Genomic DNA, 27269 nt, shown 5'->3' with positions numbered 1-27269 from the left:
CACCTGCACCCCAATGTTCATAGCAGCAATGTCCACAATAGCCAAACTATGGAAAGAGCCTAGATGTCCATCAACAGATGAATGAATAAAGAAAATGTGGTATATATATATATATATATATACCACATTTTCTTTTTTTTTTTTTTTTATGCAAAAAAATGAAATCTGGCCATTTGCAATGACGTAGATGGAACTAGAGGGTATTACGTTAAGCGAAATAAGTCAATCAGAGAAAGACAAATATCATATGGTTACACTGATATGAGGAATTTGAGAAACAAGGCAGAGGATCATAGGGGAAGAGAGGGAAAAATGAAACAAGATGAAACCAGAGAGGGAAACAAACCACAAGAGACTCTTAATCTCAGGAAACAAACTGAGGGTTGCTGGAGTGGTGGGGGGTGGGAGGGATGGGGTGGCTGGGTGATGGACATTGGGGAGGGTGTGTGCTATGGTGAGTGCTGTGAATTGTGTAAAACTGATGAATCACAGACCTATACCCCTGAAACAAATAATATATGTTAATAAAAAAATAAAAAACAAATAAAAATGCAAAAATAAAAAAAGTACTAGTGCCAGAATACCTCAATTCAAATGCAAATTTCTTAACCTCTGTGCCTTAGTTTTCTAAATAAAATGGGGATGATGACAGGTCCTACCACATGGGTTTGTCATGATCAAATGAGCTAATCTACATAAAATTCTTAGATCAGAGCCTGGTACATGGGGAGCAATCAATAAGTGTGAGTTATCATTACTGATGTATAAGTGACTTTCAAGCCTTTAAGTCATTTCTTATTTTTATTATTACAGACAACAGTGCAATGCACATCTTTGTTTATATAATGTTTTGCTTCTCTTTAGTTATTCCCTTAAATCAAGTTCCCTGGAATTAGATTGCTGGATCAAAGAGTTTATCACAATGACTACCTTTTAAAGAAATTCTTTTAGCCTCTGCCCTTGAGGAAAATTTGGAAATTTGGTATGGAAAATAAATACTACTTCATATAAAAGAGATGATAAAGCAAAGAAATCATGGATTTATTAGACAATAACAATTTAGTAAAAACCATTTTATTCATAAAACTATGTAGACATACAACAACCCTGGATTCCATCCAGATGATTTATTTTTTTAACTTTTTTTTTAAGATTTTATTTATTTGACAGAGAGAGAGAGAGAGAGAGAGCACAGACAGGGGAAGCAGTGGGAGAGGGAGAAGCAGGATCCCCAGTGAGCAGGGAGCCCGATGCGGGACTCGATCCCAGGACTCCAGGATCATGACCTGAGCTGAAGGCAGATGCTTAACCAACTGAGCCACCCAGGCACCCTTATTTTATTTAGCTTTTTAAGAAATATTTTATTTATATATTTGAGAGAGAGAGAGAGAGCGAGAGAGCATAAGTGGGGGGAGGGGCAGAGAGAGAGGAAGAAGCAGATCCCCACTGAGCACAGAGCTCAACTGGGGCTGGATCCCAGGACCCTGAGATCATGACTTGAGTCAAAGGCAGACACTTCACTGACTGAGCCACCCAAGCACCCCCATCCAATGGATTTAATTCAGCAAGTATTTCCCAGTCTATATTATATGCTTGTTCCATGCTAGGTGTTAAGCAGAGTAGGGAAGAATATGAACGGTCTTTGTCCTTCAAGAATCAAAATCTCTGTAAGAAGGTAAGATGTGAGAATAGTATCAGACTATATAATCAGGTGCCAAATTGAATTTTTAAAAAGATCCCAAATATATGGTACAAATACTAAGTACTAGGCATAGTAGCCAGGCAATAAAGAGACCATATCCAGTTGGCAGTGAAGAAAAAAGTGTATAACCACCCAAGTGATAACTGAATTAAGCTCCACTTTTTCCCACTATTTTATAACTGCTTTTAATCCACCCCAAACCAACAAGACAGACTTGCATTTTGAATAACATCAGCAGAAAATATTGGCTTTTGCTAAAATACATTCTCACCTCTGACATTTGAAAGATAAAGCAGCCCTCAAACTTCAGCTGTGGGCTTTAGCCACAGGAGCCCAAGAAGGTCTCTCGGCAGTGGACATGGCCTTGGTTGAGAACTGTGTTTATCTGTTTAGGAAGGGCCTCCACCAGCTGAAATAACAAAATCATCTCCACTTCACTCATTGTCAGGGCACACTGCTAATGTGTCTTAATCAAAATCTCCCTAAGATTTACTGCCCTTGAGTCCCCTCTCTTTTGTCTCAAAGTCAGGAGGAAGGGGATCAAGCTGCCCTCCCCTTTGAGATGAGCAGGATTGCTGGCTTCCTGGAAACCAAACCTGAAATAGAGGCAGAAGCCCTTTCATTTAATTGAGAAAGTCTTCCCATCACCTTAAACCTTTTCTGTAGGGAGACAAGCCCCATATAAAGGGTTTTCTGGCCTTTGAAAATGGCCTGCCAAACACCATTCTTGTGCCTTATCCAGCTGTTATTAAGCTGCCTACTAGGCACAGATCCCTGAGAATTGACAGGCTGCAGATTTCCCTGGAAGGTTTAAGCCTCTGCAATCATTGGGAGAAGGAGCTGCTTTGCCCAAACAGGCCCCAAAGCAGACAAGGGAAACTGTCTTCCTTATATGGTGAAAAGTGCCCTGTCCCTTTAAGGCCAAGAGACTTGGCTGCAGACAGTCCCTGGGAAGTTTGCCGGCAGCCCCATCAGTGTGTCAGATCCTTGCAGCTGTGCAGGTGAGTTCCCAAACCTTCTTTCCCCAGTTTACATTCTACAACATCTCTCTTGACAGAGCAGGTTGGAAAAGCTGTTATCTAGGGCTAGAGAATTTCAGGGTCAGCAGGGGTGGTGTTTGGAGAAGTTTGAGTTGAAGGAAAAAACAAGGTTACTAGGGTAATGTGCAGTAATGCAGCTGGGAGGATGCTTCTAACTTCCAGTGGGGAAGAGGCATCAAGGTTACACAGGGCCCTGAGGCATTCCAGAACAGGGCAGGGGGAAACAAATACAGCAGAGGAAGAGGAGCAGATTCTAGGTAAAAGCCTGCAGGGTTAAGTTTAAGACCCTGAGCAGGAGAACCTGGTCAACTGCAAGTTTAAACCAAACATAGCTGGGAGGAAATAATGTTTCTGCAAGTGCTAAAGGCTTTGCAGGACCCGGAGCTACAGAGCTGACTGCAGATGAGAAAGTATATCCGAATGTTTGCAACGTCTACTGGCATAGAAGGCTGCAGCCTTAACCCTTCTTGCAGCTGGCTGTTCAGCCCGTAGTGTTGGACTGCACAAAGCAGGGAGAGAGGATGGGGGTGCGGGTGCATGTATGGGGGACTGCAGTAGAAGACTAAATAAATGAATAAGGCGGTGATTGTGGAAACGCATCTCTGGTATCCCCACAGTACCACCTGCAGAGGAGAAATTTTCTAAGAGAGATTTTCTAAGCTTGCAAATTCATGTCCTCTGCAAGCAAAGGGCTGGAAGAAGTCTCATTTAAGCTGATTACTTCTCTGTTATTTACTAATTCAGCTTCCCGATTCCCAGCCCCCGGACCCAGCCACCTAAGATATTGATTTGAAATTAACCAATAGAACTTTTTAACAGCATGTGTCTGTGAAAGGCTGAGATGTATACAGTTGGGGCTGGGATTTTATTGATAGGATAAAAAGAGGTGGGCATGGCATATGAAGAGAAACACTTGATGGTCATTTTACAGTGTATCCCAAAGCCTTTAAACTGAGCCTTTTCATCAGCTAGAGCCGGAAAAAGAAGTCCACCCAGGAATTTACAAAGGGAGATGCCAAATTATAGGGCTTGGGGTTGTCTTCCCTCCTAGTTGAGTCTAGGGCCATTCATCACTCAGAGGCCAGTGATTTCTTTACAGTTGTTGTGTGGGGGAGTGAACATAGAGGCTGGATTAACATTCCTTACATACTCCATGCCTTTAAAAAATGTTCATTCATCTGAGTATTCACTGATGAATTATTTTTATTATTAACAAGTGCTCTATCCCTTGTTTTCTGAAGACAGAATGTTCATGAAAAAAGATTGCTTTATCGACAGGGGTTCTTTAGTGCAAGTGTTCCTCTCTTCTCACTTCTGATGGGTGGGCAAAATGGTGATTATCACTTGCTGAATAGCAAGATCTATTGATCCTGAAAAATCACAAGACTCCACTTGGGCCTTACTCCTTCGGAAACGCTGGTGTCCTGAGCAAAAAGTTAATGCGTTCGCGTTCACAATTTGGAAGAAAGCACGGTGCGTGGGTCTAACTTTGCTTCATTTTGTATCAAGCTAAATCCAGAAAGCAGTGTCAAATATACTGCTTTCAAATATCAGTGCTGCCAAGAAAAACAAAAGCCCAAGCCCAAAGCTGGAAAATCTCTCAAAGTAACATACTGTGATCTTTCATAAGCTAAATCAAGGCATGGAAAAGGAAAAAAACGATGTGGCTTCCTGAACATGTCACACAGTGACCTTCAGTCTCATATTGACTTTACAACTTCAGGCAAGCTTTTTAGTTTATCTGTACCTCAGTTTTCTTACCCTTAAAATTGTGCCTTATATTGGGAGGGACTTTCAGTGGAGTGGAGAAATCAGTTACTGGAATTGAACAGATCCAGGTTACATTTTCAGTCCCTTCATTTATTCTATAACCTTAGGCAAGTTACACCACCAGTCTGAGCCTTGGTTCCCTATTTGTAAAGAGAGTAGATAATTAACAATGTCAAAAGAATTAGAGGAACCTCAACCCAGGAGCCTCCATAAATGTGATTTTTTTTTTCCTTTTTCTATGACTTAGGAAACTATGTTGTTCCTTGTGGGAGGAAATGTGTTATGAGAACGGAAACCAGCTCCACAAAACAACTTTAGAACCATAGTTAATTCACCCCCTCTTCCTACCCTCCTACAAAAAAGGATGCCCATCTCCCTAGGAAACCCACTCCTATTTATTAACCAGGTTCATGGGAAGTTCTTCTTAAAGCAAACCCACTTCCACGTATTTTGTGTTCAGAGATATGAAGAACAGTTGATTGGTTTCCTTTGGTATAAAAATATTCTGTATGTTTGAAGAACAATAGCATGCCCTCTTAGAATCTCAGCAAAGGTAATTTATCCAAAAGAAAGTTTAAAAGCATTTTTGAAGGATTTTTTTTGTTATTATGAGGTACCTGTTTCCAGTGTTTCTCTAATAACCAATTGCTATTTTTTGGTAAAATCTCCTAACACATTCACACAGCTGTCATTAAGAACATGGGTAGTGTTAATTTTACAGTTTTCGTTGTTCAAGCCAAGAACAGTGTACCTTACTGGCAAGAGGGCTGTGTATAACATACTTTTAAAATGAAAACATTCTCTCCACCAATTTGGAAAGGTGGTGATCATGATTTCAGCAGCAGAAACATTCCATTGGAAGTACAGATCACAGTGCGTACATCAGCTGGGAATTGCAACTGTCATCTTAACTAAATTAAGGTCAGTTCGCCCCTATAGCCGATCTTCTAGTTGTAGATTCACTACGACCTCTGTCAGGACACTGGTGTTTAGGATCCACAGTTGGCCACTTAAAGTAGCTGTGGGACCCTGGGCTAGTTCCTTGCTGTGTCTGAGCCTCCATTCTACATGCTGCGTTATGGAAATGATAATGATATGTATGCACACGATTGTGGGAAAGGCAGGAAAGTTGGCAGTGTAGGTGCTCAATAATTATGTTGGAGATGAGTGTCTGATAGTCTCTAACAAGATGCTCCTTGTACTTTAATAAGATACTGGCCTTAGATCTTGTCTTTACCCTTTAGAACATTCTGCAAGTGAGGATGTGTCTAAGGATGTGTCAATTAAATTTTTAATGAAAACTTAAGTTTCCAATGAGGTGGAATGGAAGAGAAGTAGGTGATAAGGCAATCTAGATCTTGCTGCAGGGGTTAACTTTGGAAACAGGACCTCAGATTGATTATGTTCTTTTTTTTTTTAAGATTTTATGTATTCATTTGACAGAGAGAGACACAGTGAGAGAGGGAACACAAGCAAGGGGAGTGGGAGAGGAAGAAGCAGGCTTCCCGCGGAGCAGGGAGCCCGATGCCAGACTCAATCCCAGGACCCTGGGATCATGACCGGAGCCGAAGGCAGACGCCTAACGCCTGAGCCACCCAGGGGCCCCTGATTATGTTCTTTAAAAAAATATTTTTAACTTTCGGCTGCATGGGAAGCACTTGTGTGTCTGAAAGAAGGAGGTGGCATGGGGGAAAGTAAGTGGTCTAGATGCAGCAGGTGGAGTTGCATCTCTCCACACACCTCCTCCCACCCCCACGCCCAACCCCCATTCACCCTGAGCTGTCAGATGCAGTTTTTTCAAGAAATTGCCAAGCTGGGGAAGCTTGAGGAAGTGTCTAGACCAACTTCTTGCCCTCAATCAAAGCTGCGTCCAAAATTACCAAAACCAATGGCCACCTACCTCTGCTCAAGGAAAGAGCCTTTCAAGTTCAGTTCTATTGTCTACCTGCGCTGGGGCTGCCTTTGGGAAGTTACCCCTTTACTAACTTGGTAATACAAGCCCATTTTCTGTTAGCGTGCTCTGCTCCGTCCTGTGTATCATGGCAAGTTGCTGGCCTGCCTGGAGAAAGTTGCCACTGGGGGTGGGGGGTGGTGCTGATAGGGTCACAGCCTCTCTGAGGGGCAGCACTCCTTGATACCTCTCTAATTAATCACCAGGTGAGCAAACATTCTTCTCCCCTGACATCATCACCTCTATTTTCCCTCCCTGTCCTTCTCTTAATCGCAGTGGTTCCTAAAGTAGAGACAGTGTGCCTCAGAATTACCTGGCGAGTTTGTTAGCACACAGAATGTTGGGACCCATCCTCAGAGCTTCTGATTTGTAGGTCTGGGCTGGGGCCCGAACATCTGCAATTTGTAACAAGTTCACAGGTGATCTGGGAACTACTTTGGGAACCACTCCTCTAGTCCAATGCTAAATCTCACTCTAGTGTTTCTAGTGACCTGCACCCCTCCCATCTTCCAAAATTATACCTGCTCCATTCTTGAGAGTGAAATAGAGCCTTCTCCTAACCACAGTTAAATATTACTATTTATTGAATTCTAATTGTAACAAGCACTGTGCTTACACACCTTACATCCATTATTTGTAATTTCCGCAACAACCCTGCAAGTCTGATAACATGAAACGAACAGAAAGAGGGTAAAAAGCCAAGGCTTCATAAGTGACAAAAAACAGATATGGTATTTAAACTCAGATTTATCTGGAAAGATCGGCTCTTTCCGCTATTCCAAGGCTGGCAATAGATGTTTAACTTGTATGTCAACTCTGATACATTGGGAGCAGCTGCCTGGAGCACTGGGTTGAACCGTCCCACGTGGACTGGGTGCTCAGCGGGAGGGAGTTCTGGAATCAGTGAGCCACACACGCTGAGGGTGCAGGAGTGGAGAGGGGCAACATGGGTGCCGTGTATTTGCCATTCCTACATTATGCTTCATTCACGGATCAGTTTTGTTAGTTAGTAGAATTAGATGAGAGATGAGTATTCAAATTTGTTCCATAGGGAACAATAAAACTTATATTTCCTTTTCTCTCCCCTTCTCTGAAGGTGAATCTAAGTCTTTGAGCCTAGATTTGAGAAGGTATAATAACCTGTAAAGTAAAATGAAATGCAACTGCTATATAGATAGTGGTCATTACATGGGCATTTAACTTTAAAGTAGTGGGGACAAGGGAACTATGTTAATTACGGACTTTGTATGTTGTGTGTCTTTTTGTGTGACCTCTCTAGTGGATTGCCTTATACTGAATAATCCACTGTGACTTAATAAGGAGGTAATGACATTTCTAGTTTTGTTCCTCCCTCCATCATTCATATTCAGTGTGGGATTTGTTATTTTTAGTATCTCAGTGCTTTATCTGAAAAATGAGTTTGATCATGCTTTTCTGCTTCTTCCTAACCTTTATTATGTATGGGATTAAATGACATATAACTTCATGGCATCTATTTTATTTAGTCAATAGATATTTATAAAAATTTATGCCTGGGTGCTGGGATATAGCAGCAAACAAAACAGACTGCTCTCATAGAACTTACATTCTAGAAGGAGGGACAGAGAGTAAACAAATAAAAAGAAAATTGTGTATGGTGGTAAGTGTGCATGGTGAGAGTGTGTATGTGTATGTTGCTGTTTTAGGTGGTGGTCAAGGAAGGCCTTTCTGAGGAAGTAACATTTAAGCTAGGACTTGAAAGTGGAAAAGAGCCAAACATGGATAGGCTGGGAGTGGAACAGTCCAGGCAGAGAGAACAGTCTATGCAAAGATCCTGAGGTTGAAGGTAAGCAGGGGCCAGATCAAGTAAGCTAACAGGGGTTTTCAGCTTGGGGTGATGGGACCCCCCCAACCCTGACTGGAGGGTGTTTGAAGATATGCAGGTGGTGATTTGGATGCAAAATGCTGGAGTTGAACACAGAGCACAATTGACTTTTAATGGGCAGGGACCAGGGATGCTAACATCTTGCACTGCTTGGGATGGACTCACATGAGACTTGCCCTGCTCATGCTGTGCTGCAGATATTGTTCCTATTGAGAAATCCCGAGAGCCTTCTAAGGCCCAGATAGGAAGTTTGACTTGTATCCTAACTACATTGGGAAGCTATTGAAGAGTTGTAACCTTTTAAAAAAATGATCTTTTTTTTCTTTTTTTATTTTAGTTTATTATGTTATGTTAATCATCATACATTACATCATTAGTTTTTGATGTAGTGTTCCATGATTCATTGAAAAAAATGATCTTTAAAAGATCACTTTGGCTACCGAGTGAAAAGTCAATCCCATAGGGACAAAGGTGATAGCAGGGATGGTCAGTAGGCAGCTCTTTCAATAGTCCAAAGTAGACATGATGGTGGCCTGGGCAGGGCTGGAATGGTGGGGTTTGGGGAAGAATTTTCACCTTCAAGAAGACTGCTAGCTAAATGCAAACTGCTGTTTTCTGTGACACACCTATGTTATCCTTTTTTTTTGAAAGAGATTTTTCAGTTCCAGAATCAGCTGGTTTCCTCTATATTCGTTTAAGAGAAGCTTTGCAGCACCAAATGACAGTAGACCTTGCTCTTTAACCTTGCGGATCCATGTGCATTTCGAGTGGTTCATAGCTCAAAAAGGTAATCTATTTGATTTGGGCTTTTAAAAAGAGATAAAATTACATGTGCTTCTTGAATAACAATATATGATTTCTCTTTCTGAAGGGTCAATAGGAATTAGCCTACCTATATCATTTTACAAAACCAGTGCCTAATCGCGTGAATAACAGGGACCAAGTCTACATTTATTCTGCTGAAAGAGAAACATTAAGTGAACATCAAAATCTCTTGAAGAGATTGCAGGCATTGCAGTCCTAATTTTACCTGAGCAGTAAAGCCTTGCAGATAGTCTTCAGGTGCATCAGCTCCTCCCCCACAAAGGCAGTTCAGCTTCCAGAATTTTAGTGAATCCCCCCCAACTGCTATCTTCTCTCTCCTCATCACCATCTCTTCTCACTGCACCCCCACTGCAAGTGGCCCCCAGAATGCTCCAGGGTTCATCTCCAGAGGAACCCACCTCTCATGTACTGGGGCGGGGCGGGGCGGGGCGGGGAGCATCTTGGCTTCTAGGCTGACCCGAAGGGACTGGCTGGAGGAACCAGAGGAGGCAGCTGGCTGGAGACCATACCCACACCAGTAATGGTTTCACTGAGTGTGGAAGTCAGGAAGTGGGTCTTCCCACTAGCATCTTGTGTTCTGAGAACAGAGGAGGGTAGTCGCCAAAGAACACAGGGGACCGGATGTGGGACCGGTGGAACAATCCGCCACAGCCTCCAGCTGGAGCTAATGAAGCCAAGTCCTTCCCGACCACATCCTGCCTGCCAATTTCTAGATGAAAGTGAAGAAGAGAATCAGAAACCAGATAGGAAACCCCCCCCAATTAAATCTTTAAACCCATCACCCAATCACGATAAGCCAGGCTCCCAGGAAATAAAATATCAAGTGATCTCACTTGCCTGGAAAAGCCTAGGAGGAGGAAGTTCTGCCTTCATCTCTGGGCACACGTGTCATCCTGCAAGGGGTGGGCCACTTTGCTGCCGGCCCCAGAAGGGGAAACCAGAATCATGTATAAGGAAGGAAAGAGCAAATGGTTTGTGCTAGTAAGTCCTGTCCCAGCTACCAACTAGCCATGCAAATTTGGAGAGGGTCACCTTCTTGAACTTGAGATACAGGGTTGATCAAAAGTTCTTTCAGACTCTGATGGGCTCTGAGACCGTACTTCATAATTCAGCTCAAGGTCTTCACTGCTTCCCTAAGACCTCTTGCAAACCAAACCATCCACCTCCCCAAGTCCTATTTCTCTCTCTTCTTCTGAATTAATAACTTTCTTCATGCTGTCCCCATTGGCTCCCTTAACACAACTAGACCATTATCGCTTTTCTTTCTTTCTTTGCACATCTCTGTCCCTCTAGTAGCTCTTAAGCTCCTCTGAAGAGAGTCACTAATGCCATAGTTTTGTTTTTCTTTAGAATCTCCAGTGCTGGGACACCTGGGTGGCTCAGTCAGTTAAGCGTCTGCCTTTGGCTCAGGTCATAGTTCCAAGGTCCTGGGATGGAGTCCCCACATCGGGCTCCTTGCTCAGCGGGGAGCCTGCTTCTCCCTCTGCCTGCTACCCGCCCCTGCTTGTGTGCTTTCTCTCTCTCTGTCTCTCTCTCTGACAGATAAATAAATAAAACCTAAAAAAGAAAAGAATCTCCAGTGCTTAGCACTATACCTGACACTTATTAGATGTTCAATAAATGCTTGTTGTTGAATGAATGGAAAGAGAGGATATAAAAATAGAGAAGAATGAGCCCAAGCCAATTCAAAGCTCAAGAGCCAGCTTTTGCTAAAAGCCATATATTTTGCCCATAACATCCTGGACTTCTTAGAATTAAAAAGAGAAAGAGAGCGAGAGAGAGAAAGGGAGAGAGAGAGAAGAAAGAGGGAATTTTAGATATCGTAGCAATAATTTGCAGGTATCACAGCTTCTAATACCCTGTATCTCCACTGAGCTATACCAGTTTCACAGGATTTTAGAAATACTAGAGTTTTACTTAGACTTTATGGAATGTCTTATATTTATAAAGAGCTAGTATAAAATTGCTGAGTAGGTGGGTAAAGGGGGTCAGTTGTATGGCGGTGGATGGCAAGTAGATTTGGTGATCACTGGGTAGTGTATACAGATGTCTAATTATAATGTTGCATACCTAAAACTTATAAAATGTTATATCCAATTCTACCCCAATTTAAAAAAAAATGCTGAGTAGAAATTTCCAGATGTCTCTCTCTATAACTTCATGCCTCTTTAAGCTATTCCCGGAAAAAAAAAAATCAGAAAGTTTAAAACTGCCTGCATCCTGTCTTTAAAAGCTTTGATCCTTCACTTATTTAACTTGTAAACTCCATGGCCTCATAATTGCTGAAGAACCTAGGGAGGGCCATGTGGGATGAAACCCCTTGTGTAGCCAAATTACTAACACAGTTAAGCCTTGCAGGGGTAGTGCTGAGAAGGGAGGGAGTGGGGACTCACAGCAGAGGTGGCCTGGAATAGGACAAACCTAAGCCTGGTTTAATTCCAGGAGTTTGGATTTGAGGGGATTGAGATAGGGCACATTGTAAATGTTTGATGAGTTCGGCCTAACCAGGGAGCACCATGCACAAGTGCTTCGGGCTCAAGAAAGGGGTCAAGCGCTGCCTGGGTGGTGCAGTCAGTTAAGCCACTGAATCTTGGTTTCCGCTCAGGTCGTGATCTTAGGGCCGTGAGATCGAGCCCAGTATTGGGCTCTGTGCTCAGCGTGGCGTCTGCTTAAGACTCTCTCTACCCCTGCCCCCTGCTCTCTCTCTCTCAAATAAATAAGTCTTAAAAGGGAGGAAGGAAGGGAGGAAGGAAGGAAGGAGGAAGGGAGGGAGGGAGGGAGGGAAGGAAGGAAGGAAGGAAAGAAGGAAGGAAGGAAGGAAGGAAGGAAGGAAGGGCGCCAAAAGGAAAAGGGAAGCACAGTTGAATGTGCCTCTTCCTTGAACCAGGCACTGAGGAGAAGATGCTGCCACTGGATCCACCCCAGGGCTAGGCCAAGATGACACTGCCCCTAAAAGTGTGGCATCGATAGTGCTGTCCCCAAAGGATACTGAATTCCAAGATACTGTCCACAAGATGAAGAATAACGAACATCTCCACTTCATCACAGTGATGGGCCATGTATGGCTCATCCATCCATTTTCCTAAGCCCCGTTTCCAACTTGAGCAACAGGTGTTATGAACTCAATGATTTTTAATTTTCCTGTCCACTGTGTAAAGAAGCAAGTCCCGGGGCGCCTGGGTGGCTCAGCCGTTAAGCGTCTGCCTTCGGCTCAGGTCATGATCCCGGGGTCCTGGGATCGAGCCCCACGTTGGGCTCCCTGCTCCGCAGGAGTCTGCCTCTCCCTCAGCCTGCCGCTCCCCCTTGCTTGTGTTCCCTCTCTCACTGTCTCTTTCTCTGTCAAGTAAATAAATAAAATCTTAAAAAAAAAAAAAAAAGCAGCAAGTCCCTTTGGCCCTTATTAGTGCTGTCCTGGGGGTGGGGGAGAGGACAGTGGTGAGTATTCAACTATAGGTTTAATGACAATACTAACCCTTATTCAAACCAAAAAGAGCAGATTTTTGGTAAGCTCCAGGGGGTCTTATCTAAGGGGCACACCAGGAAAAGCCCCTGGGAAGCAGGGGAGGCTGTTGACCACAAGGGCTATTAGAGGTGTCATATCAGGAGCATACATTTGCTTGTGACTTCTGGGGGCTGCTAGCCAGGGCACGTGATTGCCCCAAAGAGCTAGTGCCAGTTGAAGCCGCACAGGCCACCTGGCCAACAAAATGGATGACGAGGCAGCAATACCATGGCTGCCAAACTCTCAACAATACCTTACAGTTAAACCATAAGTAAAGGCAAGGGATTAAGCTAAATTTTAAGATAGTGTCGTGAAGTGGGAGAGAGAGGCAGAAAAATGTGATCAAGGTAGGATACCCAGAGGGCTTCAAGGATGCCAAAATGATCTGACTTAAAATGGAAAGGTGGGGAAGGCTGTTCATTTTATCATTATTCCTTAAACTGTGCATATATGCGTTTATATCCTGCCTTGTATGTATGATATATTTTAAGGTAAAGAGATAAAGTTAACTCCCTCCAATAAATGGAGACCCAGTGTCTGAAAGAAACTGGGAACTAAAAACAGTTGTCCAAATAAAGCCAATAAGACCTTCAGTGAAAATTTAAAACAGAAACCATAAAACCAGTACAGATGTCAATCTCTCTATCCCCCCACCATTTCCCCCCTCCCCCCCTCCCCCCCATCTCTCCTCTCTCCTTCTTTATCTCTCTGCCTTCCCTGGTAAAATTTTTGCTGACTGAGAAAAACTGGGAGTAAGGAGCATTAGAACTTATCTACGAATTACACTGGAGAGAAAATAAATTCCCTGTGTGTCCCCCCCCCCCATCCTGCTGGCCAGGGCAGGAGTGATTTAGCACACTTTCTTTTCCAAAGCTGAAAGGTTAAAAATAATGTGTACTCTCTGGAAGCTATTGTTCTAACACAAGGTGGCCATTGGACAGAAGCCTGTTTAACATCAGAATGTATTCAGTGGGGCTATGGGATCGCGCTGGGCGGTAAGCAGCTTGCCCTGCCTTCTGCCTGCCTTTCCCCGTGCTGCCGCCCATGCTAGGGCTCTCCGTTAGGCTCTGTGCACCAGCTCAGTATTTCTTATTTTGCTTCACTCTTTACATGCCTCACATAGCTCATTTTTTTTCTTGAGCCCTAGCTTAGCCAAGTTCCCTATATTTGGTTCCTTTGATCTTTCTGTTAAAATCAATCTCTTCCTCTAATCATTTTCTGTTCCACTTCTTTGAACCCCTTCCAGTTGCCTCCATGTCTCAAGAAGCCAGGTGTTTATTAAGAATCTGGAAGAGGTTCAGGCAGAATCAGGTAGATGCAGCTGCTTGCCCCCAGGTCACTTGTTGCCTCCTCTTCAAGCAGCAGAGATGGTTTTACTAAAGGCACCTGACATTCCAGAGCAGTGAACACCGCCCTGCATGCAGCAGGTGCTCCGTAAGTAATTACAGAATGGGGAAATTGATTGGGATCTCTTTTAAATGGGCTAGACTATATTTGAACTTACACTTAATTTGCTTCCCCATCCCACCCTCAGCCCAGGTCTCTTTCTGCTTTCAGGTTTTTCTTTCTCTTCTCGTAGTTATTTCATAGCTTATTTCTTCGATGCTTTACACATTTTTAAATTAAATTTTCTTGTGTTTCCTGCTCATGTATTTAACTTCATAGTTTAATTCATGTCATAAGATTTTGCTAGTAACCTTGTTTACCAAATTAGTGTTATTTATAAGTTATTCTATTCTACCCCTTTCTTTAAATAACTGATAATCATTTTCATATTGTCTTATATTTTATTTGTTTATTAGGTAGACTTTGCTTCTGTATTTGTTAATTTTCAGTGTTTTTCTAATTAGCCACAGTACAAGATGCATCATATCCTGTGGTTCCAACACAGATTTGGGTCAAGAAAAAAAGACCATTGTTTTCAAATAATATGATGTCTGAGATTTGCTTCAAAATAATCTAGGGAGGGTGGGGGGAGTATGGAGGGTTATAGGGGAAATAAGATTGCCATGGGTACATAGTTGCCAGAGCTGGGTGATGGGCACGTGAGGTTTCATTATACTTTTCAATTATGTAAATGTTTGAAGTGTTTCAAACATTCAAAAAATTTATTTTTAAAAGAATCAAAAGAATATAGATGGATACAGAATTGATCCTATGAATTATCTTAGAACTCCAGCTGTCCTTGTCATTGTCATTTATTGGTTCAGCCATCCTTCTAAATTCATTGTGAAGTTTAGCACTTGCTTCTCCTCTTCCTTTCTTTCCAAACTCTCGTTCTCACCTGGAACATTTCCTGGTACTGGTGTTTGACTTGTCCAATGCCTCACCTCTGCGATGGTAATGATCTGCACTTCTACTCTTTGTCAGCAGCCCACTATCCCTTGATTATATTTCAAGTCTTTTCTAAAATGATGCAGATCTCTTGTGTACTGTTTAGCACTCTAGCTAAGGCTTTCAGGCTATGTTTTGATACGGAATTCACTTTTTCTCAACATCAGTCAAAACATAAAACACATATATAATCCAGCCATTTCCGGTTTACAGCCCTTCAGGTCCCTATCAATTTCAAGTTCAAATCCAAGTTTAGTATTTTTCACGTCCAGCTCTTGCTTTCCTACCATTTCTAGCCTCTTCTCTACTATTCTCTTGTATATATTCACACTGTCTTTTCTAGTTATACCAAATTTATTTTATTTGTAGGTAAGAGACCATGCTTTCTTACACCTCCAAACTTTCGACAATACTATTCCCTGAGATTGGAATGTCCTTTCATCAGTTGGCCCCTAGGGAACTTCTGCAACTTTTGTTTGTCCCTCAAAACTCAATTTGGGCATCACTACTTTGGGAGGGCTTTCCTGAGCTGTCCACATTGAGATAAATGCTCCCTCCAGTATCTTCTTTCATAGCACTCTTTGATCATGCCCTCCCAAATACTTTGAAACCCAAATGAAATCATGGATATTCTTTGTTTCCTTTCTAAACTGTAAACTCTTTGACCTCTTTCAACTCTTTCTCTCTAAAGTCCAACCCAGTCCCTGGCACACAGTAGGTCTTCGAATGAATGAGTAATTGAATGAACAGAAGAATGGATAAATGAGTGCTGTTATCTCCTTAAGGTAGCACCTCCCTCCCTAACAGGTAGGGCTCTAGGTCAAAGCTCTTGGTCCTGGGCAGTCCCTGGGCAGTCTTTGCCTCCTAACTGCCTTTCTTAACCCACCTGACCCATCTGGTTCTGGCTGTAACCCAATTGTCCCTATTTCTGCTGAGCCCTTCCTATTTGGTGCTTCTTCCAAGTGACTGTTTCCCAGAGTGTGGTACACAATAATTTTTAGGTGATACTCAGACAAGTGTCTTCTGATGGGCTTGTATTTATATTCATGTATGTTTGAGGAGGGGGAAATGAGCACATAAAACCTGTGATATCGCAGAGAATATTGCTTAGGATGAGACAAATATAGGTAGTGCCATGGTAATCAACTTTACCTGGACCTCACAGACCAGAGGCAAGGTGCTCCAACATAATCATCGATGTTCCAAACCCTCAGTAACTGAACCCTCGACCAGGCCCATTAGAAGTATGGACAGCCAAGAATAACACCAAGAGGGAGGGATTCCCAAACACTGAATTCCATAGGCACCTCTGTTTTTTATTCAGTGATATACTGAAATGTCACTTCCTGCAGTTGCAGAGTGTATGTACTGTTAAATATGTTATATGTTACAGATGAAATAGTGAAATATCTTTTGAGCTGTCCAACTGTATCCTCATGTAAGTTCAGATTTTTAGTGTGGGTTAACATAGAAACTGACAGATTTGTCTCATTGATGTGGATCCTCATCTTTGTCTGAAACCATCAATTAGGATATCTAGCTATTTTGATTAAAAAAATGCCATTTCTCTCAATAAGAAAGTTATTCTCAGCCATACATTTTATATGTCAATTTGACTTATTCTAATTTTTGTTTGGCATTTTTACTTTTCATTTTTACAAGTTTAATAATATTGTTTTTATAGAATTTACTATATTTCATCAACCCTAATGTACCATTGATATGTAAAACACATCATTAGTTTATATGCTACTAAAGAACAGCAGACATGCTGCTAATTCTAATTGCAAGATGCTACTGATTCTAAGACACATCCCAATTTCAGAGGTGTTAAAATTATTTTTAAAAGCGTGCTTAAAATCGATAAAATGCAGTGATATAAAGCTTCTCTTTTGAATGGATTTAAAAATGAATTGATTTAAAGAAAAATATTATGTAAATAGGAGTACAGGTGGAATATAGTGTGACAAAATCCTTGAGGTGGCAGCCTAGTGATTGTGACTTGGCCTGACTGGAGAGAACCAGATACTGCCTGTTGGCCCCACCTGTGAGCTCAGGCCAAACACTCCCCCTCCCCCCCCAGCGCTGTGTGCTTCTAAGGGAGAACCTGTCTCCTCCACGGAGCATGGGAGAGGTATTTGGGCAATTATGCCTCTGCTCAGGTTGAGGAATGTGGCTATAACTCACTGAAGTCATTTCATGAGAGTGAAAAGAAATTCCTAAGAAATAGACTCATTACAGGTATTGAAATAATCTAGACTTGCCGCTATTTAAATAACAGCGTACTGAGAGGTTTCTATTTTGTTTTGTTTTTAACCAATTCTCCATGAAGGAAGGAGGAGAAAAACAGCATTTTAGCCTCTCTTGCTGAGTAATTTATTTACCAATAATGGCTGACATGAAACCGTTTCAGTGATTATTAAGCCCAAGAATGGTCTGCTTTGTTCTTCATAATAAATTTACCGGTTACAATTATGAATAACTTGAAGCAAATTGTATTTCATTGACAAAACACAGAAGTGGCTAATTTCCTACTTCCAGAATGGAAGTGAAGAGAGGAATCATTTTAGATGGAGTTGGGAAAAACTGTTGACATTCCATTGGAAAAATGCTCCGCTTTCGCACATCATCTCCCTGACTGTTGCGTGGATTTGTGTTCATGGTGCTTTCAGCTCTCACCCTGCACGAGGTCTAGTCCTCAGACTGCTAGGTACTAGGTGAACATTTCCCCATGAGCCATGCAAAACCCTCTGATTTCCTTGGTGCTTATTCTTAAAGGGTATTGTGAATCATTAGCCAGAATGCAATAGAGCAGGAGGTCACAAGTCAGTCAGGCGCCACTGCTTGAACAGAGCCTGGTTTTGCAAACCTAATTTTGAAGGTTTTAACGTAGCTGTAATTGAGAAGTTAAATTGAACACATATGCATATCCTAAGAAAGGTATTCTTCAGAGTCAGCAAATAGTCACATCATACTAAGCATCAGTGAACCTATTACAGTATAATAAAAAGGAAAGGTCTTATAACAGAAGATTATTTATAGGCTATTAGTTATTAGTGTAATTTTAAAAATATAAGCAGTAACAATTAGCAAAATTGATAGTATTGGAGATGCAGCTATTTCCACTCACTGGTACTAATAATATTAGCAATAATTCTATATAGTGCTGTCAATTGAAAGCTAAACCTCTTCCAAGTTCTTTGTCTATCCTTATGGTGTTTTTATCAGATCATTAATGCATAATTTTCTAAGAACCATTTCCTCGTATTCATAAAAGTTACTGACATCATACATTAAATTTTGAAATTTCTTCATAGTTTGGAATACAATTGTTAGTGTGATGTGGTCCAGTACCCTTTCTCCAAGCAGATAGAGTGGTCAGAAAGTCAAATATATTTAGGAAGTAGATTCGCCAAGAGTGGTGTCTTAGGTCAGGTTCTCTAGAAGCAGAGCCTGAGAGAGGGATTTGGATGCAGGTGGTTTACTGGGAGAGAAATCTATAAGGACATGAGAGAAGCAGGATATGGGAAGGGGGAAATGCCAAGCAGGATGTGGATCAGATGGTACGCTTGGCTCGATGAAGGCAGATGGATAAATTGCCCCATAGAGGATAGCTGTGAGCCTTTGTAGCCAGTACTCACATCAGCTGGGGGCTAGGTGTGGTGGCCAGGAACAGGGGCCTGCGTGGGCCACTAACAGCACTAAGTACATTTGATGCTGGAGGAGGAGAGGTCAGGGCGAGGGGAACAAGGATGGCCCCCAGGTTTGTGTCATGGTGAACAGAATGTGAGTAGAACAAGTGAATAGATTCCCATATGTAACAACAGTCCCCTCATAACACCAACAATCTAAGATTGCCGAAGAAATATGAAAGGATTCTCATTTTACAAATACATAAATTTTCCTTTAGCTTTGACTTCCTAGGTGAAAAATACCAATTTCTTGGCATATTTGTATAGGATCAATTTTCTGCTAAAGACATATAAACTTTATTTAAAAAAAGCGTTTTCTTTAGACCTTTTCCACTTATTCTGCTTCGTGTTGAAAACGAACCCAAACTGGTTCTAGTACTCTAATAATTGAAGATTCACCTAGCTATAGTCCCAATATTATGTTAGCTTTTAATGAAAAGTATTATGCATTGTTCTTGTGCATTCATCCTTCAGTCCAGAAGTCAGCAAACTATGGCTTGTGGGCCAAATGCAGCCTGCAGCCTACCCTTAAATGGCCTGAGAGCTCATTTTTAAAGGCTTGATTTAAAAAAATGCTGCAGACTATATGACCCACAAAGCCAAAAATATTTACTATTTAGCCCTTTACAGAAAAGTTTGCTGACCCCTGTTACAGTCCATTAAAACCCCAAACCTTTTTTCAAAAGTGTGCTGACCCAATCTCTATTTTGAAATAAAATCTGACATTCAAAAACTTCAAACTAGTAAGTGATTTATGGAACCAGAAAATTATTTGTTTTATAAAAGGATTCATCACAGACTTTATACAAATAAATTCTAGCTCATCTGAACAATTAAAAAAAAAGATTTATTTGTTTGTTTTGGGGGGGGTTGAAGGGCAGAGGGGGAGGAGGGAGAGAGAAACTCAAGCAGACTCCCAGCTGAGCGCAGTGCCCCACCCCCAGCTAGATCTCATGAACCTGAGATCATACCCTGAGCTGAAACCAAGAGTTGGAGGCTTAACTGACTGCGCCACCCAGGTGCCCCTGAACAATTGTTTTTAATGGAATTCTTCAACAATTCAGAGCCATTCCTTTTAAGTAAAATAAATATGCATAATTTTCTTTGTTTCATAAAAATATTACTACCTATTTTGTGACTATTGTAAAACATTTGAAAAATCCAAATAGATACAAAGGTAAAAAATCACCTGCAATATTACCGTCTATCATTAACCACTGTTAACATGTGGCTACATCTTTTTCTAAGCATATAAACATTTAATTTTTCAAAATATGGGTCACGTTGTATGTATGATAGTATATCCTCTTTTATTCATTTAATGTTATAATTTTCAAAAGCGTCTTGTTTGACTGCATTTATTCCACAGAATGAATATGTCACAATTTATTTAGACATCTTACCATTTTTTGACATTTAGGTTGAAGCTAATTTTTCACTATTGGAAATGCCACAATGAACGTCTTTATGCATAAATCTAGATCCTCATCTCTGTGTCCTTAGGCTAGATTTTTAAAAGAGTAACTATTGTCTCCTCCCCCCATTCTGTTCCTTGTCCTTCTTACAAATTGGTTCTTCTTCTAGCTCTGTAAATGATGGAGTTCCTGGGGCTAGAAACTTGGCCTACTCTTCTTACTCTCTCTCTCTGCAGAAGATATTACCTACACCCAAGCATTCAGATACACACTCTCCCATATTTACATCTCCAGCCCCAGATCTCTCTTCTAAGCTCCAGACGCACACATCCAGGTATCTACTTGTCATCTCCACTTGTATGTCTTATACCATCCCACATAGAAAATGTCCAGAAAGGATTCAGTATCTTCCCTCCCTCTGCTCCCTACCAAACCCCCTTCCTTATTGCCCATTTCTGTAAAGAGACGTTACCTTTCCACTCAATTGCTTATGATACGAAGCTGGAAACCATCAGTGACATCTGTCTCCCTCACCACCCCCATCTATTCAGTCACCAGGTCTTGTTAATTCTCTCATCTAAATATAGCTTTAATATTTCGATTTCTCTCCATCTCCGCCACCCCCACCTAAGCCACATTTATCTCCTCCCTGGACTACACATTTGCTTCCTACTTGGTCTCTCTGCATCCACTCTAGTCCTGCTCTGTCCTTCTATCCCTTTCTTAATTCTCCACCAAGGAGAACATTTCTAAAAATGTCAGTCTGGGGGCGCCTGGGTGGCTCTGTCGTTGGGCGTCTGCCTTCGGCTCAGGTCATGATCCCAGGGTCCTGGGATCGAGCCCTGCATCGGGCTCCCTGCTCCGCGGGAAGCCTGCTTCTCCCTCTCCCACTCCCCCTGCTTGTGTTGCCTCTCGCTGTGTCTCTCTCTGTCAAATAAATAAATAAAATCTTTAAAAAAAATAAATAAAAATGTCAGCCTGCTTTTACAAACCTTAAGTGGTTGTTGGGATAAAGATCTTAATGGCAACCCCTTTTCTGGCCACTTTTCCCCTCACTCTCTTGCTCCAAACTGGTGGTTTCCTTGCAGCTACTCGATGGAGGTAAGCTTCTTCCAGCCTCAAAAGCTTTGTTTAAGAGGTTTCTTCTGCCTTGAACACCCTCCCTCTTCCGCTGACCGGACCTTTTTCTGATGCATCCTCAACACACATACCACCTACATGCTCCCTCAGCATTGTATGAGTCTACTTTTGGGGTACTTATGATAAATTGTAATCTAAATTGTTGTGTATCATTTTTTCTCCTGTAATGTCTGTTTCTCCACTAGACTGATGTTTCCTTTTGGGCAAAGAGCGTTCCTGTCTTTTCACCATAATATCTCCCACATGTAGTAGGTGCTCAATAAACACTTGTTGGATGATTAACGGGTATGGAGTATAAACTTTAGGAAGACATTTATCAAAGAGTATTATCAAATAGTATTCCAGAAAGTTTGTATCAACCAATTTATAAGCTCACCAATAGTATATGACGGTTTCTTTGATCACACTCATTCTGACACTGAGTATTATAGTTTTAAATAATTTTAAAATATTTTATAGGCAAAATCTTACCTCATTATTATTGAAATTGCATTTCTTTGATTACTAGTGAAGTTGGACATTTTTCACATTCCCCCTTACCTTGAGTGATCATATAATTTATCATGTAAACTGGGACACTTTTGAGAGGGAAGAAAGGTGCTGTTCATAATTATGCCAGGACAACAGGTATAAAGCAGGACCATCCTATACAAGCCAAGATGGATGGTTTCCCTAACTCTTTCATTTTCATGTAGCCTTAGAATTCTGGGCATCTAGAGCTGAGAGCAGAGGTCCAAGTGGTGATCCAGGGATAAATTAAAGATAAAAATGCGTTTTGTTCCAAATTTTAATATGGATATCTTTGTGCTGTGCTGTGCTGTGTTGTCCCGTGATTCAGTGACTTAGTCTGGAACTCCCTGTCACCCATGCTGCCTACTTCCCTCATTTACCTCAGCTGCCTAACCCTTGAGACATCTGACAATTTCATCCAACTCTCCTTTCATGAGAAGGCCGGCGGCCTAACGAGCTGCAAGGACTGCCTTGCCCATAAATGCAGAGCTAGTCAGAGGCAGAGCCAAGACTCTTGGAAGAGTTCCCTCCTGTTCCACCAAGCCGCCTCCTTCACGTTCAGATGCATTCCTCCTGCTCTCTCGGCACTGACGATGCCAGCAGTTATTTTCTGATTTGGTAACACTTCCAAAGTTATGTCGAGAAGTGACCAGAACAGTATTTACTTCCGAGAGCATCCTGTGAGGCTGTTCCTCTTTGACAAGCCTCGCACATCAAAGCACAAGGCGCATGCAGTTTCGGAGGTGGTTCAGCTCGTCCTGGGGTCATGTGCCCATGGTTCCAGTATTATAATGCTTCCCTGAGCTCATGCAGTGAGTCTACAAACTTTCCTAGCTTTTCCTAAATGTCCTTTTATGTAATGTATGCCTTCAGTGAAGCTCAAAAAGTAAATTCAGAGCTGCTTACAGACATGCATTTTCCCAAGAATTGCCAGGAAAGTAGAATATGATGACAGAGAACTTCTGGAAAAAGAAAGACGAGAGCTTAAATAAGTTGAATTTTTGTCAATGCCATCCAATCTGAGGTATGGCTTCATTAGGAAAAGAATAGCAGCCTTCCTCTTCCAATCTCATCAACAGGGAACAAATTTCCTTCCAATGGGATTACCAATAGAGCCTCTGTGTACTGTTGTGCAGATTGTGCACTGCATAGCCCTAGGGGGTGCCATTTACAACGCCACCTGGGCAAAAGGTGCCAAATGGTTCCTCCCAGCAGGCACCTGTGGTGCAGATCACAATCCTCCTGGCACCACCGGACAGGGCACAATCTGTGTGGCCATATGTTGAGGTCCTGACTGACACCTCTGTGGGACTTTTCCCTGATAAAGAAAGAAAGACGCCATCCCATGCTGAAGTTAGAGTTGCCTTATTCACCAATGCCTATAGACTTTTTAGAGTAATCTTCATTTCATACATTCACCTAGTTTTTGTAAGCACTATAGCATCTGTCAAGCCAAGTGTCCTGGTTTCAGGTTTAGAAAATAGGTCATTGGAGCTATCTTTTAAGGGCTGAGTTGCCTAGATTTTGCCATTTCGATTTTATTGAGGAGAATGCAGGAAAGAAATGCACTCTCATGATTTTCTAGAGAATCAAAACATTTAAGATGTTAATGTTTTTTTAAGGGATGTTCTCCATTAAGATAGAGCTCTGCAAATGAAAGAAAGAAAAAAATTGGATATAGGCTCCATCTCCAAAATATCTACACATACAGACTAAAAGTTAAGGTTGGCTCTACAGGAGAAATACCATGCATTCAGCGAGCCTAATGGACATGTAGACGTTGCTTTTGAATTAGTGGAGGAACCAACTTCTTATGTCCCAACAGGGAAGGGGAGGAAACCATTGAGAGACATTTTTATACCGTATTTCCCATAGTGTCTAGGATGAAATCCAAAGGGTCTTTAAGCGGGAAGAAGCCTATTAATTCATTCACTTATTCATTTGTTCAATTAATTCTTACTATTTGCTTAACACCGTGATCGTGCCGCCTAGCCCTGTCATAAGGAAACTGAGGTCACAAAGTTGGTTAGTGACTGGGCTGGAAACTAAGCCCAGATGTTCTATATCCAGGACACTTGGCCCCACTCCCATGTAGTTAAATTTCAGGTGGTGAAATGGGAGAGCATCTGTGTACTGCCTGTGACTTGCATGTAATTCATGTAATAAAGATGAAATAGGAACCTCTTTGCCAGCTATTTCTTTATTATTCTAAATGCCACAACTGAGAGAAGGTTCAGTGTGAGGGGCAATCATTTCCGAATTAGTCTGGGAATTTTGGAAATAAACCTTTTTCCCAGCTCTTTATGATTTAAATATTTCAGTCATGTCTTTTCTCACATGTCGCCCTCACAGATTAAAATCCTATAAATAGCACTGGCCTCTAGAAGCATGCTCTCATCCCTACCCTTTGAGTATTATTCCAGTTTTCTGTTCACGACAAAACTGAAAATCCCAATCTCATGATGGCTATCTTCTGGAAGGATTTGTGGTGGGGGGAACTTGAAGCATGTAGCTCATAATGATGTGGAATTTCCTTTCCTGAGGTGTCTGTCTGTACTCTGCCTTTACACAGCTAAGGCCCCCAACTTGCTGAACATCAGTGCCGAACTTGTTGACAGTTGAGGAGGTGGGGCGCATGTGAGCAGAGGAGAACAGCGGCTCTTGCCAGCTTCCTTCTTCTCTGCACAGACATAAGTACTGCCCAAGGAGCCTCTGCAGGGGAGGAGACTGAGGACTCCTTCGAAGTTGCTGGAAGGAGACGCTTTCTGGCGTTTTGCTTGGTAAATTTATCCATATGCATGCAGGCCAAAGAGCACGGAGGCTTTCACTGAGTGACAGCCAAGATTCTGAAGCCAAGCTACCTGGGTCCAAATCCTGGCTATGCCGCCCAGCTTTCCTGCTTTTTTGATATTAGGCAACTTACTTAACCTCACTATCTTCAGCATCCATACCTATAAATGGAGATACTAGTTTCTTCATAAGAGTTTTGGAGAATTAAATGAATTCAATGTTATTATTAATAATTCCAGCAACAAATACCGATGAAGCTTCTATTCCATTCCAGTTACGATGAATGAAATAGAAATAGCTCCTCCCTTCATGGAATTTAGAGTATTTGTTCATGGTAGGAGCCCTGATCCATTCAAGGGATAAGACGTCAATGGTGACATGTGGGCAGAATTTGTTTTTAATGAATTAGGATAGGATTTTACAAAATAAGGGTTTTATGAAACTTTTAAGTATTTTTATATGTATGTGTAGCCTGAGTCTTGACATAAAATGGTTTTCTTGAGTCTACTAGAGAAGATAAGCAATTAACAGCAACCTCAGCATGTGTGATAAGTGGGGTGAGTATCTCAGGAGCATGGGAAAGATACCCGATCCCTTCTGGGGGGCACAGAGAATCAGGAAGCCTTGCAGGAGGAAGTGACATTTAAGCCTAGACTTAAAGGATAACTAGAAATTTGCCAGAAGAAGGTGGGGGAGGTTGGGCAGGAAGCAGTTCCTTTAAGAGCAATGAGGAGCTAAGGGGGTTTTGAGGAAGCCCAGAGAGATTTGCTCAGATTTGCATTTCAGAAGGGCACTCTGGCTGCATGCAGACAATACACATAGGTAGTAGGAAGACTGTTCAGTCATTTCTGGACAGAGTAGTCTAGACTGGGGTGGGAGCAGTGGGTATTCAAGAGGGACTGGTGATTGATGGCAGAAGGTGCTGGTCTGTGATGACACCCACTCGACTCACATCTCTGATGTCTAATGTACAGAGACTGCAGGGGACAAATCTAAGTCTGTAAGCCCCAAGCTTCTCACCTGAGGAAACGGTCCTATAAACAGGAAGACAGGACCTTTCAATCACTTTCCAAATCATCTCTCCATTCTGCTGGACATATCTGTAGACTGTTGCCGGCCTAGGAATTGGCAAGGCTTCTTGTTCCAAAATGGGACAGTTCTTGGCAGGAGATGGAAAGCTGGAAACAGAATGGAAACTGGGCTAGCCAGGCACCTTGCATGAAGAGAAAAGAAAAAAGGAAACCTGGTACCTTCCCATCTGATCCAGAATATCTGGTCATAAAAATAATTTAAAAGGACAGATAATTCAAAGAGGTTTCTATTTGGCTTTGAAATGCCATGCAGTTTTGGCAGTGGATTTACCTTGCCAAATGTTTTTCTAAGGCCTTATTTTGCATCCCCTGAACACAGACCATCTGGGCAGCAGGGGGATGAGTTCCCTCCCCAGAGGGAATCTGGGTGGGTGGCTAAGGAGGTCCTAATGTTTAAAAATTGGGACTGAGACCGCAGCTCTTCTTCATCACCCAGTTAATCAATACTTACCTATCTGTGTCCTGCCACAGAGCGAGGAGCTCTTCCTGACCTAAACCTTGCCAAATCACATGGTGATTTGAAAAGCAGCTATCTAATTCCCAGCATGCAATGTTTCCTACCCACATCTCTGAACACTCTGAGTCACCTCCATCCCACAGGAGGGCAGCCAACTGACCCAGTGCTTCACAGCAACCTCAAAATCGAACCATATTTGGAGCACAAGGCACGCTATTTACAGATGTTACCATAAAAGACATTTTAAATTATAATCAGTCCTGTTTTACAGAAGAGCTGTAAAGGGGCCAGACCAGAGGCCCCTTTTCCTGTATTCTTAAGATTGCTGCTTCCAGACAAGTTAAAAGATTAGTTTATCTTCCCTGGCTCAGGCCTACCTAGGACAGGAAAGAGTCACACTTCACTGAAGTCACTTAAACAAAGGGTCTCTGCATCCAGTCCCAATTAGGACCTAGAAGAAATGTCAGGGTGGCAGCCACTTCCTACTAAAGAATTACAAGCATTCCCCTGTTCCTCCATCTGGAGGGTGCAACGCCAGGGTAGTGGCCTGGTCCAGGCTTGAATTCACTGGGAATAATTAGTAACAGCCCAAATCTGGAAGTTCAAGGAAACTGGTTCTCCCCAATCTTTTGTAAAATTAAATGCTGGGTTTTCTTTTTCTTTTTTGAAAATTTTCAGCTTTATTGAGGTATAATTGACATATAAAATTGTAAATATTTAAAGTGTGTGCCATGGTTATTTGATACAAGCATACAGTGTGAAAGGATCCCCCCCCATCTAGTTAACACATCCATCACCTCACAGTTTTGTGCCTGTGTGTGAGAACATTTAAGTTCTAAATGTTTTTCATAAGCACCAGAGAAGAGGGCATTTCTTAGTTTCCCAGTTTACAAGCCAGAACTGGTTGGTTCACAGGAAATTCTTAATCCTGAAAAGGTGTTCTATGACTCATCTATGCTTTTCAAATGTTGGTATCTTTCATTTTACGGAAACTTGTTCCTAATTAGATGAGCTACCAAACTCAGGGAACCAGTGTGTATTCTGAAAAAGCCAGCATATGTTTCTTTGACTCGCTTTCCAGAAAAATTTGAGGGCGCAGGGCCAGTGCACGTGCCAGGAGCAGGTCACCTGATATCCACGTCTTCCCCTCCTTTAATGTCTCCTTGATTGGAGGTGGCCAAAGGGG

The 27269-nt window shown here is 42.0% G+C and overlaps 1 protein-coding gene across 2 annotated transcripts in view; it reads left to right on the top strand.

Moving 5' to 3' along the window:
• SCHIP1 (schwannomin interacting protein 1) overlaps positions 1-27269 on the top strand; it is a 531518-nt gene that overhangs the window by 384140 nt on the left and 120109 nt on the right. The window contains exon 1 of one of the 2 annotated variants that reach the window (XM_073897987.1): positions 5346-5433. The exons of the other annotated variant lie outside the window; for it this stretch is intronic. The gene's annotated coding sequence lies outside the window, so the exon portion shown is untranslated. Of the gene's footprint in view, positions 1-5345; positions 5434-27269 lie in introns of those variants that run through there. 2 annotated transcript variants of the gene reach the window in all.

Source organism: Callorhinus ursinus, unplaced genomic scaffold (genome assembly GCF_003265705.2).
Source record: "Callorhinus ursinus isolate GAN/ISIS: 27379988/994484 unplaced genomic scaffold, GSC_fseal_2.0 scaffold1, whole genome shotgun sequence".
NCBI classification, from domain to species: Eukaryota; Metazoa; Chordata; class Mammalia; order Carnivora; family Otariidae; genus Callorhinus; species Callorhinus ursinus.
This window is presented reverse-complemented; position numbering and strand designations above follow the sequence as displayed.